This window comes from Symphalangus syndactylus, chromosome 8, assembly GCF_028878055.3.
Source record: "Symphalangus syndactylus isolate Jambi chromosome 8, NHGRI_mSymSyn1-v2.1_pri, whole genome shotgun sequence".
Taxonomy (NCBI): Eukaryota; Metazoa; Chordata; class Mammalia; order Primates; family Hylobatidae; genus Symphalangus; species Symphalangus syndactylus.
Window position 1 is genome coordinate 46,911,211 of NC_072430.2, and position 15,021 is coordinate 46,926,231.

The following is a 15,021-nucleotide window of genomic DNA, read 5'->3' on the forward strand; positions in this document are numbered from 1 at the left end:
ATGTTAGATGGCTAGAGATTCTTGAGAATATTTCTTTTCTTGGATAATCATAAGGCTTTGGATAGTGGTACCTATAGAAGCTGACATCAGCAGCAGCCTGCCTCCAGTTGATCAGGGCCTTTGGAACTTCACAGGGCTCCTCTACTGACAGCCCCATCGGTTTCCCTCCAGCACACCTAACTCAGCATTGACTCTGGGTAGTAGAGGGTGGTTTATGGAATCTGATTCATCTCAGCAAGAGGTGGATGCAAACACATTCCCAGAGCAGAAGGCTTGGCATGTCTGGTCTTAGGCAGAAGGAACTAGAGATACTTGTCCTATTGTTCTTGAGATTCCAGAAAAAACAGCCCATTACAGAGGAAGAAGATATTCAGGCCAAATGAAGGCTTTGGTGCTATAACATTGTCTTAGAAAAAAAGAAAGAAATTGGCCGGGTGCAGTGGCTCAGCACTTTGGGAGGCTGAGGGGGGTGGATCACTTGAGGTCAGGAGTTCGAGACCAGCCAGGCCAACATGGCGAAACCCCCTCTCTACCAAAAAATATAAAAAAATAAGCCGAGTATGGTGGCGGGCTCCTGTAATCCCAGCTACTCGGGAGGCTGAGGCCGGAGAATCGCTTGAACCTGGGAGGCGGAGGTTGCAGGGAGCCAAGATTGTGCCATTGCACTCCAGCCTGGGCAACAGAGTGAGACTCCATCTCAAAAAAAAAAAAAAAAAAAGAAAAAAGAAAAGAAAGAAATTAAATTTAAAAAAATTGTTTTTTAAACAAAGGAAGGCTTTGGGCTTGGAGTCCAACTAAGCTAGGCTGGAATCCTGGTTTCATCTCAGTTCTCTGTGCAACTTTGGATTTTACTGAATCTCTCTTATTCTCAATTCCCTCCTCTGTAAAATGAAGATAATGCTAGTACCTGCCTCATCAAGTTGAATGAGACTTAAATGAAATGTGTTGAAAGTATTTAGCGTAGTATCTGGCACATAAGGAACACTAAATAAATGCTGGCTATAAAGAAGCCAGAGAGAGACTCAGAGGTGATGAGAGAGGCCAGAATTCCCTCCATTTCATTGAAAAGCAATTTTTATTATCTCATTTGAAAGGCAGTATAGTATAGTGGTTAAGGACATGGACTATGGAGCTAGACCTCCTCAGTTCACATTCTGTCTCTGTCATTTATTAGCTGTGACTTAACCTTCTTGTGCCTCAGTTTTTATCATTTTTGAGAGAGGAGTAATAATAGTTCCTACTCTGGTGTGTTGTGGAGATTTGATGAGTTAATACATATAAAGCACACATAGTAGTGCCTGGAGCATATTAAATGACATGTAAGTATTAGCTGTTATTTTATTAAACAACGTGTGGCATAGGACATATTGGAACATTGAAGGCTTTGAGGCTCTTCCCAGTTTCATAAATCAGAGACTACAGTATAAATATCTGCTTACATGTCTGCTTTCCCCATTGGAATGTGAAATCTTGAAACTGTTTTATTCATCTCTGCATAGCATTGGCATCTTATTATGATACTTGACATTTACCAGGTGCCAAACAGGACTGGGCATGTTGTAGGGATTCAGTCAATGTGGGTCATTGCAGGTGGGGAGGTGGGTCAGATTAAAGGTGAGAGAAAGGCCTTGGGGCATCACATTAAGTAGTTACCAGATTGAACTGCAAACACTGCTATCCAGGAGAAATCAGGTCAATATTTCACCTTCATGGCAATACCAGTACAGTCCAAGGAGAATGCATAGAAGGAAAGAAATCATAATCTGATTGTATGTTTTTTTAGTAGTAAATAATAATTATTATTACTATTGCTATACAATTTTGTGTGTTGGTGTGTTTTGTTTTGTTGTGCATGAGAAATGGGGTGCTAATCTATTCCCCTTCCCAACACCAGTGCTCAGAAGAAATTTCCACAGATAGAGAATCTATAGGTTATGAATTTGGCCTTGATGGATTCTGGGTCACTATTTCTCAATATTTGTCCATGTCATATGAAGCTCTCAAGATAAAGAACAATGTCTTACTCATCTTTTTAACTTCTTTACCACCTAATGTCTATCACATACTTTGCCCATGGAAACTCAATAGCCATTTGTAAATGGAATTTAATTTCTGAGGTCCAGAAAAGCCTTTTTCCATCCCTCGCCTACTACATAGTTTGCCTAACCATGTCTTCCCTTCCATCATCCACCTTATAAACATTATTCCTCAAGCATCTTCTTCTTCCATCACATTCTTGACACCTCCCATGTCCAATGTCAAACAGGTACCATTTGGGAAACAGAATTCTAGGAATCTGGAGACCTAGAGCTCTTCAGACCCTGAAATCCAGTTTTCTGAGCTGAGACAGTTTAATTTCTCACTCCAACTCCATTTCTCCTCTCTCTCAATGGATATTTTCCAAGTCCCCATTAGGCATATAGCAATTCCAGAAAACATTCAATTTTCCCCTCTCTAATGCCATGCTCCAAGACACGACATTCTCTCTAGACATTGAGCATTGGAGAGAGATGGAAAAGTACTTTGAAAATGTGTGCATGTGAGAAAAATGCTAAGTGTTCTGTCTGATCGCTTCAATGACAAGTTTGCTTCTTTAGAAACTTCACTAGACAGAGTGTGAGGAAAAACATGAAAAGAAAAAAATGTATTCAGCTTGGCTGAATAATGACCAGCAGGGTGAAAAGATAAGATAACCACCCACTCACAGGATTTCTATCCTCAAGCCCTAGAAGGTTGACAACAACAGACATTGAAACTACTCTTAATGGAGGGTGTGCTTAGGAAGCAACATTATAGCCGCTTTTAGGAAATCGAATAGAAAAGTTGGTGAAATAGAGAAGATATCTAAGCATGTGACATACCACCTCCAACTTGGAAAATAACCAAGGTGATACAATGTTATGCAGGACCCCTTAATTAAAACAGATTTAGTGATTAATGTCAGGAGCATTGTCAAGAATCACAACAGCAATGAGTTTATATTGAGCAATTTCTTTTAAGTAATTTGCAGGAGGGCATCTCACTTAATTATCACATCATCCTTTTACAGATGAGAATATAGAGGCTTTGAAAAGGTGCTCTTCCCAACGTTATTCAGCTATAAGTGGTCAGTCATGACTCAAACATAGGTCAACCTGACAAGATCTTCACTCTTAACTTCTCTCCTGTGTTGTAATACCCTTGAACCATGGAAATGGACCAACTTCATATACTGCTTTTGTTGCCTCCAGAATGTCCAGGTATGGATTGGGTAATGCTCAAAGACAGAGAGGAATAGAGTATTAAAAAGATCCCTGGCCTCATTTTCTGAAGACATGAGCCTAAGCTGAGCTGTACCATTTACCATCTATGTGAACTTGGGCAGATTTTTTGACACTACTGGGTCTCAATTCCTGTAACTCTCAAGTGGAAGTGAGCATAACTGCATAGACTTCACTGGGCTGTTAAGAGAATAAAATGAAATAACTGTAAACAGAAGTGCCTAGTGCACATGCAAAGGATTATTGGGACTCTCTACCCTTCAGGGATTAGAAGTTGGTAGTAGGCAACAAGTTATAGGAAATACGGTCAATTTTCTGCTGACCAGGGCTAAAGTTAATTGTCTCTGGAAAAAAGGACTCGCCTCTCTTTCTCTTCTTCCTCCAAAACTTAAGACGTTTGCAGCTAAATCCCCAATAGGATTTTGTTTTCCTTTGGGAAAGAGGAAATAGACCAAGATACCCCCAAAACTAACCCCATAATTTCATTTCAGCAGTAAAGTGAGGTCCTTGATAACTGCCCTGCCCAACCTACAGGGTGGTTGGGAAACTCTCGAATAGTCATGCGTGGGGAAGCATTTCATCCCCTGTAAAGAGCTCTCCAGAGATAATAAATCTCAGCAGAAGGCTTCACGCTTGAGGCATGGATTCTTGGAAAAACAATCGCTCTACATATGTGGTCAGAATCTGAAGCAGATGCTGGGGAGAGGAGCTAGGTCAGTCACCAAAGTGGAACAGTAGAAACTAATTATGTGGAACCTAAACTTACGAAGGTTTTTAAAACCAGAATTGGCCACCTTCCTTTGGACCATGAGCTCGGATTGTGAGTTGTGACTAGGTCATGTCTCCTTTCTGCCCCTATTTCCCTCCTCTCCCTACCTGTCCCTCCTTGACCCCAGGAAAAAGTGCCGAGATATGAAAGTTAATTATGACCCAAGGGAATTGGTACAGATGGGGAAGAAAGAAATGTATTCAAGAGCATTTCCATCATTATTGAAATTACACAGAACGCTGGTGAATTTGGGCTATCCATTCTCGCCTCCCTCTGTGCCCATAATTCCTTGGCCTCCTTCAATTTCATTTTCCCTTTAGTTCAGTGGAATGCTTGATGGCTTAAGCTAGCCTCAGTTGGCCAAGCACTGGAGAAATAGAGAGGTGTATGACACGGCTACACCCCCATGGGGCTCACAGGGCAAGGTGAGAGAAGACAGAAGTTGTGTGTGCTAGGTGCCACGTGGTAGCTACAAACTAGAAATGAGACCAGGTTCAGAAAAGGAAGAGGGCTTGCAGGCCTGAGTCATGGGGAAAGTTTCTTCAGGAGATGGGATCTCAGCTCTGCCTTGTATGCCGGGCTTACATAATAAATATGTTGCATTGTTGTTGTTGTTGTTATTGTTGATTTAACAAGATTTTGTTTTAAGAAGATTTTGTAAAAACAACTGAACAAATGCAATCTCCTGCCAGAGCAGGAAGCAGCAAAGGAGATTGGGAATATAACCCCCTTGGAGACGTTCCTTCACCTACCTGGTGCTGGATTACCTAAAAGCTTCAGCTAAGTAGGGTCACCCCCCAACAAATTATTTAAAAAAAATTGAAATCTGGTATTTTTAGAAAATCTTATCATGGATATTTAATTGGACTATTTACACCTATTTAGGGTCAGTCGGTTTTGGACAAGTGTGCAGGGGTCTTGGAATCAGACCACTGGGGTCAAATCCTAGTTCTGTCACTTCCTAGCTGAGTGACCTTGATCAAAGTTACCTGACTTTTAATAGCTTCTGATTCCTCATGGGTAAAATAGAAATGCTACTATTACTTAATAGTGCTCTGAGAAGGATTCAATGAGAAGGATTAAATGTATGTAAAGCACAGTGTTTGCCCATAGGGAGCTGTTACTTACAAGGGAGGGGAGCATCCTAAGGTCCTCAGAATTTAGGAGAACTAAAAATCTTACACTGACTTCTCCCTTCAACAGCACCTTCAGAATCTCCTTCATTTTTCATACTGTTCTTTCAACCCTTTGATTAATGAGAAATTAAGAATTCTTTCCCTGCAGATTTCCCCAAACCTTCTGCTTTGGCCAATAAATATTTTTCAGTCCCGATCTTGCATGCTCCTTTGGGACTTTTCATCTGATAAACATCCCCTCCTGTGCTCTTGAATCCAATAACCTTCTTCCCTGCCCTCCACCCAGAGTCTCCTCGTGCCTGCTGTTAGGCACAATGATGACCCCACCAAGGTCAGACAATGGCTATGGCTTCATCGGGACCCTGATGACCCACATAGCCTAGAGCCCAGGGATCAGCCACTGATGGAGGCCCAGAGGGCAGTTGGAAAACTTCACAAGACAATCCAGCCTGATTGTTTTGACATGCCTGACCTCAGGCTGCTAAAAATTTGCTTGAGGAATCAGATAGGAAAAAGAGATAGGTGATGCAATTTTGTTCTATCTCCCAGTTTTCTGAGTCAAGAGTTGTTTGTTTAACTCCAATTAAATTAGTATTTATCCAAATTTCCTGGGTGCTTGCCCAAAGAAAAGTACCCCAGATCTACACATCAGAATCTGGGACTGGGACTTAGGAATTGGCACTTTTACAATTATACCAAATGTTTCTAGTATGGATGCTTCAACCACCACCCTTACAGAAGTGCTGCCTAGGACCTTCTCTTCTGGCAGGTGAAGTGGAAGGAGGTTTTGTCGAAGGGAGATTCTCCACTTCAACTTGAGCGTCTCTGCTTATATCCGCTTTGTTTGGTTCTATTTCACCAAAGGCTTCCATCTTCACATAAATTTTCTTCAGCTTTAAATAATTAGTTTTGGTAACCATTGGTAAACTGGAAAGAAAATTAGATTTGGAGTCCAGGTGGCTTGAGTTCAATTCTCTGCTCTGCCATTTACCAGCTGTGTGACATTGGGCAAGTTGCCAACCTATGTATGTCATTTCCTCATGTAAAGATAATCCCACTTCACCAAGCCATTTTTGAGGACCCGGTGAAATGATGTGTAACCATTTTAGGAACACTGGATCATTCTACATTGCAAGTTTTTATGTCAGCTTGGAGCCTACCATGCAGACATTCAAATCCAATGAGTGTATGGAGCTCTGTGCACAAATAAAAGGACTTCTCTTTTCTGCCCTTGTACAACTTTGGTTTCCTTAATGAATAGAATCCATGACAATCCTGGGCCATGGTATAAAGATGGGACTTTCCTCCTGTGAAGGACTCTGGTCTGAACATCTTCCAAACTCCAACATAACTGATATCATTTCTCCACCCAACCCCATTTGCTGTCTCCTGACTCAATTGCTAGAGAAGCCACTTAAGGAAGGTTCCTGGAGTTAAGGCTGTGTCTGGGCCAGTGGAGTGAACAGTTTTCCACAGTCAGTCCTCTTTATCTTCTCTTTTCCTAAGAGCCTTTACTAAGCAGTGCCTCCTCTATCTCCTTGCTGCATCTCCTGATGGAATGCACAGGTAAATCTCCTTGGAGAGTACCAGCCAGGAACAGTCCACAGCCAAGGCCACCGATCCTCACCGCTGAGCTCCATCTTTCCTTTCAAGCTGTCCTTCCCCTCCCCTCTCCACCATCACCATAGCAACACAGTGGTATAAAAAAATGAAAGCACTAAGGCATCTAAATATAGTCTGAGTCTCAACTCTTCCAGCATGGAGCCTAAAACCTAGGGAATGACAGCTAGAGGCATCCAGATGATAACTGGCAGCCAGAAGGGAGGATAAGTCAAAGGAAGGGGTCAAGGAAAGAAGGGAAGGAAAGGGAACCGTCATTTACTGAGCCTGCTGCCTGTGCTTTCTCATGTCACCCGCACAACCACCCAATGTGAATGTTATCATCTCCAGGTAACTGCTGAAGAAACGGAAGCTCAAAGAGGTAAGAGATTTGGCCAAGGTCACACAGCTATAAGCAATAGAACTAAGATTTTAACTCAAGTTTCTATGGCCCCAGAGTTTATGTGTTTTTCTCTCCATACCACGGGAACAGGTGCAAGTGAGAGATTTTGCTGGAAGCACTGGGCTTTTTGAGCAGGCCATATAAAAATTCTGAGCCCAGAGCTCAACTAAATTATTGGAAAAGACTGGGCCAAATATAAGGCTTCTATCTAAGCAGCGCCTGTATTTCTCAAGGACTGAGGAAAATGAGGGGTGAGGGTTAGCAAGGCTGCATTTCCCAGGGTGCGTGATAATATGGCATGGGGGTGGGGGCCATTATGATGCCCGAACATGGAACTTACACCAGTGCAGAAAGGGTGTGATTAGAAGCCCTAAGCCAGAGAATGTTCAATGTGATAAATGCCATTATTCGTTCCCTCATTCATTCAATAGATTTTTTTTTAGATGGAGTCTTACTCTGTCGCCCAGGCTGGAGTGCAGTGGCACCATCTCAGCTCACAGTAACCTCTGCCTCCTGGGTTCAAGCGATTCTTGTGCCCCAGCTTCCTAAGTAGCTGGGATTACAGAAGTGCACTGCTACGCCTGGCTGATTTTTTTTTTTTTTTTTTTTTTTTTTGTATTTTTTAGTAGAGACAGGGTTTTACCATGTTGGCCAGGCTGGTCTTGAAATCTTGACCTCAGGTGATCCACCTGCCTCCACCTCCCAAAGTGCTGGGGTTACAGGTGTGAGCCACCGTGCCTAGCCTCATTCAACAGATATTTTTATTAAGCATCTGATGTGTGCTTAACTCTGGAGATATAGGGGTGATTAGAACAAATGCAGCTCCTGCCCTTGTAGAGCTTACTAGGATAGTGGAGAAGACAAATAAGGAAACAATTATACAATCGATTGATTCTTTACAATGATAACATGTACTATAAGTACATAACAGAAGAATATCACTTGCCTGATGACTTCAGTGGAAGGGAAATACAGAAGTTCTTACAAATCAAAGCAATCCCCTGGGCCAATTGTAAACGTGATGCCCACTTTCAAGGTGGACAGAGACTGTGCTAGAAGCTTAGCCTCAACCATGGGTTTATATGATCGGTAGACCCTGCAGATCCATTCCCAATGGTGTATTTTCATAATAATCATAAAGTCCATCTGATAGCCATATGAGTGAGGTTTTAAAACCCAACAAACTAGACTCAAATGAAATCTGATGAGGGAATTTATGATTTGTTCTTCCTACAGCCTTTGGTGTCACTGACATAAAACTGAATGTATGTGCTGAGGGTGCTTGTGTCATGGTGATAGACAAGGTAGGTGGTCCATCCCATGGTATTGGCAGCTTAAAGTCAGCCAGACCATCACTGGGAAGTGCCTGTGAATTATGCAGGAGTGGGAGGGGAGGGAGTAGGCAGTAAAGTTTTGCATTTCTGTGGATCCAAAGCTTTCCAAACTACCTGCAAGTCAGCAAATATGGGGCATGTTGTATGAATAAGTGAGAATTAGATAATATAGTGTGTATGGAGCTGTTTAGTTCTTCAGAAAAAATGCTGTCTAAACAGATAGTGCTGGTATCAAAGATAATGATACAGTACCCTAATTTTAATGCTCTGCTACTACCTGCCAGCTGTTTCCCAGGGATGTGGTAAAGATGAATGGACAAGATCTGGGAAAGTGCTTTGAAATCCTTGATTAAAGATCCTCCAGGCAGATGTAGAATTTTAAATGTGTTATATTACTGCCACTATTGTTACGCTTTCTTTTATCACCCCAGAGTTTCACCACCTCCTGTTTCAGGTGAATGAGTCTGCCTGACTCTTTCATGCCCTGAATGGCATTGGAAAGGTAGCAGCCCTGAGATGTGCCATATAAACAAACACGTTTTTAACTGAGGGATCCAGAGGCTTTCCTGGCTGGCTCCTGTTGGCTGGTCATCACCTCTCTATAAATCTAGGCTTTCCCAAGCTTATTTTATTTCCTTCAATAGGACAGGAATATGTAAATGTCCTGCTTGAAATGAGTATTGGCTACAAGCCATCTGCCTCTGAACAGAGGTGAAAAGTGGAAATCGGAGGAAGGGCAGATGTCTTCTGCAGGGGAAACAGACTCTTTTCTGCCACTGCACTCTGCCCAGGCAAAAGAATAAAGGAGCAGCACTCAGGAGAATTCACTGAAGCGAGGGCAGGGTGCAAAAGGAACTTGAGAAATTGGTACTGGGACCCAAAAATCAGATTCTGGCATTTCTGGGAGAAGAAATGGGCATGGGTGGGGGGTTTATCTGTCAATAAAAGCATCCAGAATGGGGCTAGAAGTAAATTCAGTTGCCACCTCTACCTACTGGACATCCACGGAGAACTTCTCCTTATCCAAGGTTGAGGAGCCCTCCAGAGTACATACTGATACCATTGGTTCTCCCACACATACCCCCATGGAGATAAAAACAGGACCCTGGGAGACCTGTCTGTGTTTAACCAATGGAATTGAAACATGGAAATGAACTGCCCCACAATCCACCCTGTGAGAGACCAAAGAGCAGTGTTGGATTAACAGGGAATGTTACCCTGAAAAGGCATTCAGCTTCCACTGGGGCAGCAGGTATAGTGCAAAGATGATCCCACTTGAATTCCTAAGACAGGATATGCAATGATAAAAAGATAAGGAAAGATGTTGCGGAAACTCAAGACCTCTCAAAGCATACTCCTTTGTCTGTAGTTCTTCCGCAGACCAGACCACGGAATTCAGAAAACACCCTACCTGGTTCCAAACCAGCACCTGCCAAACTTCTCACCCTCTTCTGACCCTGTCCTGGGAATTAAGAAACAAAATCATTTTATTGGTTGCTCCAGTTGTAACTTAAACAGACAGACTGTCATCAAATTAAGTGACATGTACGGCTGCTTATTGTATGCCAGTTACTGTGCTGTGGGGTTTTGTTTCCATTATCTCATTTAATCCTCTCAAAAACCCTGTGAGGTAGGTTTTCTTATTGCACCCATCTTAAATTAAGGAAACTGAGGCTCATAGAGATGCAGTAATTTGTCAAAAGCCCTAAAACGTAATTACTGCCTCCAGACGTCTCCGATTCTAAGGCTCAGGCTCTTAATCAGTAAATGATCAAATGAATAATGATTTTCATGGCATCTGTCATCGGAAAGAACAATGGAGAATATGCTTAACCAAAGTCATAACCAAATAAATGAACTTGACAGCAGAGCTGTGATTCCAGCCAAGGTGACTATTTTCATGCATGTTTTGAAGGCCACGAAAAGGAGGTTAGACTTGTTTGGGAAGGGAAACAGGAGCTATCAAGGTGAACTTTTCCTAAGAGTAGCCCAATAATAGTGCTCCGGAGGGAGTAGTGTGTGCAAGAATAGAGTCAGGGAGACCAGCCAAGTGTGTGCCTCAGCATCCCTAGCACGAATCACACACTAAGCATTAAGATTGTCTCTGCAGTGAGAAAGGCCTGGGCCCAAATTCTGGCTCCACCACTTACTGGTATTCATTAATCATTCATTCATTCATTCAACAAATATATATTGGGTATTGTCTATGTGCCAGAGACTGTGCTGGGTGCTGGCAAAGAACACAGACAAGGTTCCTGCTCTCATGGAGCTTTTATTCTGATGAAGGAAACAGACCATTTACAGATAAACAAATAAATAAACAAGATAAAGGGAAACAGAATGATCTGATGGAGAGTAGCTGGAGGGCCAAACAGACTGGGCAGACAAGGTGGTGGCATGTAAGCTAAGACATTTAAAAAGAACCTGGTCATGAGACTATCTGGAGAAGGAAAGCTCCAGGCAGAGGAAGCAGGTAGTGTAGAGGCCCTGAGGTAGGAATGAGGACGAGACATTTGAGAAAACAGAACAAAGGCAGGCATGACCAGACCAAGTGGGTGGTGGAAAAGTAGTAGAAGGTGAGTGGAGGAGTGGCGGCATCAAGGTCAGGCTTTGTAGGCTTGATCAGCAGTTCTCACTGTGGTTCTGGAGCCAGCAGCATCATTGTTACCTGGGAACTTGTTAGGAATGCAAATTCTCAGGCCCCACCCAGACCTGCTGAGTCACGAACTCTGGGATGGGGCCCTGCATTGTGTTTTATTGAGCCCTCCAGATTATGCTAAAGTTTCAGAATTCCTAGGTTGGATTATGCAGTTTCAGTTTTAATTTTAAATGCAATGGGAACCTATGGAAGGTTTAAGTAGGGGAGCAGCATGTTATAATTTTCTTTAAAAAAATTGTTTTTAAGCACTCCTGCTGAGGGGAGAATGGATCATAACAGGCTAAGAGAGATGGAAGCAGGGAGATAAATTAGGTGGTTATTGCAGAGGCCAGGTAAGAAGAGAAAGTGGTTTGAGTAGGGTGGTGTGGCAGAGAAGAGGGTTCCAAGCAGAGGCGGACCACGCTGACAGATAAGCGCGGGCCATTCATGCAAGCCCGACAAGGCAGAAGGCAAAAGTGAAGGCCAGAGAAAACTGGACAACACCTGTCCAGAGCACAGTTCAAAGGCAATGTCCTCAAAGAAGACACTCCACCCTCCTCCCATTTCCTCTCTGTTGCCTAAAAATAAGAAGCATATGCGGCCTACAGCAAACCTTGGGCAGGCCCGTGGGGGCTGAGCTCTTGCTCTTGCAAAGGGCAGGTACTTCCTCTGGTGAGAGAGAAGACAAGGAAGGCCCAGTGAGGAGTGAAGGAAGAGACCAACAGAGAGCCTGAAAGGCTGAGAACGTTGTCTGGCTTCCTGAAAGGCTTAAGGGGTTAGCTCTGGAGGGTGAACTAAAAGCCCTAGTTATATTAAACACACACACACACACACGCACACACACACATGCACACACACACACGTGCGCGTGCACACACACACACACAGTTGAAGGAGACCTGCAGTTTCCAAAAACAAGAGTTGTATTTTTTTTGTTTATATCATGACCCATAACAATCTCAAAAGAGAAACAATCTCTTGTCTTCCTTGTTTAGGTTTAGGAGAACCTGTAATAAGTAAGCAGCAGCAGCGGAACTCAAACTCCACTCTTTTCCTAATGTCATTCTCTCTATTACACTACAAGGCATCAAAGGACCGCTAGAGTTGCCTCCCTAGGGTTAGGGTTAGGGCAAGGTAAATGAAGTGAGTCAGCAAGGGCAGGATAGGAACCTGTCTTTATTTAACATTTTGATATTTTGTTTATCATGGATTTGTTGCATTAGTTCCAACTTTTAAAAATCATTGCATTAAAATATTAATGATCTTGATTACGGAGTTTTTAGGTATACCCTTACATGTTGCACGTCTGACTTACTAGTCTCACCCTGATCCCTGTCCTGGATCTATACCTGTCTGTTCTATATCAGCCTCTTGCTTTGACTATAAGAATAACTTCAGACTTTTAAGCATAAAGGAAATAAGATTTCTGTCTCCCTTCCCCACCTTTGTGAAAATCTCAGCTTCTGCTTTTAAAGTCTATCTCCCAAGTAGTTTGCCTACTATGTTCCTCCCAAGGTCACCAGGTTCTGTGAAACTAGCAGCAGGCTAGATTGTCACATTAGCACAAAGGATCCACTATTCCTGCAGCCAAGCTGGGACAAGCACTTAGGCCCACTGACTCCAACCCTTCAATAGCCTTGGCCCTATGTTGCCTCCAGGTGGTATAAAACAAGAATTTCCCCTTTGACTGGGAGAAGAAGGGGAGAACTCTGAATTGGAAAACAGGTCATTTAGAATTCTCACAGGTGGAAATTTCTGACAACCCCTTTGGGATCCACAATTCAACACACCCCAAATGGCGACAGTAGCTAACATGCAACCTGTAGGCTGTTCTGTCAACCAGTGCCACTGTGCTGCACAACACCAGGGGGCAGCATTCTCATTGACTTCTGTGTGCCTGGAGCCCACTGCAGTTGTGCAACGCTGCAGCTCTGCTTCAGGGTAGTCCCTGATTGGTTCAGTCAAGAAAATGTCTATAGAATCAGCTAATCTCCGATGCAGTTGTCTCTAACTGAAATATTTTCTCTGCTGAGCCCAGAGACAGCAATCTTTCCTGGATTTGCTATTTACAAAGATCTCTAGAAATTATCCACCAGAAATATGGGCTTTCTCAGAGCTTGAGTGGACAGGGAATTAAGGTGGAAGGCAGGGTGTTTTGACTGCATTTGACCCAAGTCCTGAAGAGCCAGCTCCTCTCTCTTCCTAATTATTAGAAGGTTTTGCTTGGACCCAGTGTTTCATGTGTATACAATACAAACTTCTCTCTTTTCTGCTTGGATCAAATTTGTTCTCTCAAAATGAGATTCCCAGCAGTGAAAGAAGACAAGACAGAGAGATCCAACAACTCTAAAGCCATGAATCAGATAACCAGCCACTTGTTCTCTTCAGTGCTGGGAACAGACACGCTGTTAAATAAAATAATTTTATAGGTTCTTCTCACTGCCTTTCCATGAAGGGAATTGATCAACTTCAGGGCACAGCAATCATTTATTCCCAGACCATTGGCATGCATATATATATATATATATAATTTTTTTTTTTTTTTTTTTTTTTTACTTCTCTTGACTTAGAAAAAAGAGAGAATTGGAGTTGTGAATATTCCTGTCTCCCCCACCCCAGCCCCCTTGAAGTGAGTCAGGACAAACTTGGGGCCCAAATGGAGCTGTAAGTAACTGAGTCACATGCAGAGGTGAAACCTTCACAGGCCCACTGATGTGGAGGTTGAAGATTAAATTCCCCTTTGAGAATAACTGGGCAATACTCATATAGAGGCTACTTTCAAGAAGGCTAGATCCTCCCTCTAATGTATAGTGCAACGTTCCTAACCCTCGGCCCACTCCATCATACCCCCACTCACGTGAATACACACATAAGCAGTAATGTAAAGCACTTCCCACCATAGGGCAGCAAAGAAGGAGGGAAATCTTTATTATGGAAGGGTGGAAGGAAGGAAGGAAGGAAGGAAGGGAGGGAGGGAGGGAGGGGAAGGGAAGGGAAGGAGGAAGAATTCTCAGGGTGAGCAGAGGAATGACATGTTTGGGGCATAATGAAGAGAATTGAAGTGCAGAGTTTGTGTGGAAAAATTTGAAAATATCAGGTGGCAGGCCAGGCATGGTGGCTCATGCCTGTAATCCCAGCACTTTGGGAGGCCAAAGCAGGCGGATCACCTGAGGTCAGGAGTTTGAGACTAGCCAGGCCAACATGGCAGAAGCCCGTCTTGACTAAAAATACAAAAATTAGCTGGGTGTGGTGGCGCATGCCTCTAATCCCAGCTACTCCAGAGGCTTAGGCAAGAGAATCATTTGAGCCTGGGAGGCAGAGGTTGCAGTGAGTTGAGATCATGCTACTGCACTTCAGCCTGGGTGACAGAGCTTTCTTTTTTTTCTCTCACAAAAAAAGAAAAGATCAGGTGGCAGAGGTGGATGGATGGATGGATGGATGGACATTACAGAGAGTTTCCAATTCTTAGGATGAAGGATTAAGTCTTTATTCTCTAAGAAAGGAAGGGGAGAATAAAATTTTGTGATTTTAAAATCTTTTCTACCCTGTAGAGCTACCCTACAAGGCATGAAAACCTTCAAAAAAAAAAAAGACATCTACTTTAAAAGACTAATGTCTAAAAAATTAGAAATTCCCTCATTTTTCCCTGACCTTTGGGAAACAGAGTGAGTGATCCCTTTGAGGTTTTTGGCACTGCCTTGCCTCTGATCGTATCGAGTCCTAGGTCCATAATCATGCAGTTACCTCAGATGTCCCTTTCCCTCTAGCCACAGGTAACACGCTCTCCAGGTACTGGGATAGTGGGTAATTAGGAGAGCAGAGGGGTACCCATGGGCTATGATGCCCAGTTATAAACCCAGACATTTCAGAATTGACAGAATG

At 43.0% G+C, this 15,021-nt stretch overlaps 1 protein-coding gene across 9 annotated transcripts in view; it reads left to right on the forward strand.

The window, feature by feature from the left end:
- SLC8A3 (solute carrier family 8 member A3) overlaps window positions 1-15,021 on the forward strand; it is a 151,634-nt gene that overhangs the window by 102,980 nt on the left and 33,633 nt on the right. The window contains exon 1 of one of the 9 annotated variants that reach the window (XM_055288991.2): window positions 5,857-7,146. The exons of the other annotated variants lie outside the window; for them this stretch is intronic. The gene's annotated coding sequence lies outside the window, so the exon portion shown is untranslated. Of the gene's footprint in view, window positions 1-5,856; window positions 7,147-15,021 lie in introns of those variants that run through there. 9 annotated transcript variants of the gene reach the window in all.